This window comes from Zeus faber, assembly GCF_960531495.2.
Source record: "Zeus faber genome assembly, chromosome: 5".
Classification (NCBI taxonomy): domain Eukaryota; kingdom Metazoa; phylum Chordata; class Actinopteri; order Zeiformes; family Zeidae; genus Zeus; species Zeus faber.
In genome coordinates this window covers 9,519,712-9,522,307 of record NC_137192.1, presented here as the reverse complement: position 1 = coordinate 9,522,307, position 2,596 = coordinate 9,519,712, and positions in this window count along the sequence as shown.

The window sequence follows — 2,596 nt, the reverse complement described above, 5'->3', positions numbered from 1 at the left end:
GTTGTTGCTTTGGACCTCTTCATTCTTGCCACACATTCGGAATTATGCAGGGTTCTCACCGGGTCCTTGAAGTGCTTGAATTTTGTCCTGGGAAATGTAAGTACTGGAGTACCTTTAAAATAGCCCCCTTTGTGCCGAAGTGCTTAAAGTCCTTGGAAAAAAAACGTGACAATTGAAAACCTGTTATATTCCGCCTGGTTTTGTTATTCAAATTGTAATGTAATCTAATTATGCCAGGGAAATGAAAATGTAATCCAGCATGGTTGGAAAAACACTTTATAATGAGATTGCTAATACTGTAACCTGTAACTTCCTCTTTTTGAGAAAGACCTTGAAACCTTGAGAAATCATTTAGGATGATCCTCATTTATCCTCAATGGTTACAGGTCACATAGATTGAAGTGGGAAATGTTAATTCTGCAATAAATTATATCACAAACAAAAATACAAGAAAAACAAACATAATGAAAAAAATATCAAATTAAAATAAATGTGTGTACAGTGGATAAATATATCTTGGTCATGTTAGATATGAATTACAATTTTCTGAGTTCCTGTAAAACACCATCACTTCATATCAGTTACTCATTTTTGAGTTTCCATGGAACGTAAAGTCAGTTTGTGTTGTCGCTCGTCTTCACATCAGAAGGACTATTAAAAGTATTATATTTAACTACTATTAAACTATTCATACTATAATAATACTATACCATTAAAATTTTCCGAGTTTCGTAATAACACGGTGACGCAAGTTGTCCGTGTCCTGGCGTCCGCAGAATTACTAATACGAGGATACACTTGTTCCGTGTCAAGAGATTCAAGATTCAAGATTCAAGATTTTTTATTTGTCACATACATATACATACTTTCATACATATATGCAGTGAAATGTAATGCAACGCACCCGGTTGACTGACATGACTTTATCCTAAAAATTTGAAGGTGGCTACTACTAGAGTCCTGCCTCAGGGTGTCTCTGTGGAAGGAAATCACTCCTTGTGGACGTTCCCAGCAACACGTTTCCATTCAAATCGATTCAACACTGCATGTCCCTCAGAGACATTTGATCAACTTTTTCATCTGTTGGGACGAAAATGAAAGGGACACGATTCGGACTTCTTGCTCTGGAGCTGCAAGTGAACTTGTGTTAGGACACAAACACACATGTTTTCGTCTCCTACAATTTGTGTTGACCTACGTCTGGGCCAATCAACGTGCGCTCACGTCACTGCACGTTGCTCTTCTGGCCTTCAGTTTAAGTATTCCTGAAGAACAGTGTTTTAAGAATTAAGATCGTTCCTGGATGATGCAGTGAGGACACAAAAGAAAAGGTTGGTTCCCCCAATGGTTCTTAGAACTCCCTGTGGTGCGAAAACGGCTTCTTTGAACGATAATAGCTTCCGGGGTATTGTAAAACGCAGCACGAGTTACATTTTTCTGAGTTTCCTTTAAACACAGGCCCAGCTCAAGAGGTCTGTCTAGACGTTGCACTCGCGAGTGGCTGAAGGGGAATGACTTCCGAGGGACGAAGCTTGGACTTATATAACTTGGGATGGTGGTGTAACAAAGCGGCCCGCTCCTGAAACTATGAAATTACGACCTTTCTTGGCTAATTTCTGCTCCAAATGTACATTGTATCATTATTATTATTATATTGATCAAACTCGAATGACAAGACATCCGTAACGTCCCGGTTTTAATGAGTCCTCGACCATGTCTCTGCGTACTGCCTTTGTTGTGTTTCAGGTACTTTTGGTCCAAATAACGCCCAAGGAGATGAAAAATAAAAATTCCAAGCAACAACAATAGGGTTCCATCCCTGTGGGCTGGACCGCAAACATAGCTGCAGGCAGCAACACGTGGGGTCCAGGGTGGTCGGCCTTTCGTTAAAGTTCAATGGACGAGTGTGCGTGGGCTCTCGGTTACGGTGTGTTTGGTGACTGCAGAAGTTCATTCGTTCTGAATGAACCAAATTCTTTCATGCGGTTACAGTGTAATTCTATGATCGGGTGGTGTTTGCGGCTGTGGGGCGGTTTCCTACACTACGCGCAACTAACGGCAGTTATCATTCTGAAGTAGGGCTGCATAATTATGGCTGAAATGATAATCACGATTATTTGAATCAATACTGTTACTGTTGCTTACTGTTAGGTTTATTTTATTGTCAACCTCTTAAGTTTATTGTGCATTGCAAATGTGGCCAATTTTTAGTTTAGTGTTAGGTTCATGTATACCGCTTACTTTTAAGGTCATTGTTTTTATTGAGGTTTACTCAGTGTGTTAATTGAGTGCCTTTTCTTTTTCGCACTTTTTATTATTTCCTATCTACCTATCAACAGATTTGTGGTCGATATATTTACAACATACATTTAAACACAATTAAATACAAATATGTGCATTAAAAAAAAACCAGAATAAATGAATTCAACTTTTTTTTTTTTTTTTTTTTATAAATTTGTTTTTATTAAAAAAAAAGATTAAAAAAAAATAAAAATAAATGAGCACTGAGAAGTCCCTACCTCCCCTCGCCTCTAGGGGGCGCTGGAGTGGCTGGGTGCCGCTCGGTTTGTCCTCCGTCGCGTCGAGGACGCAGTGT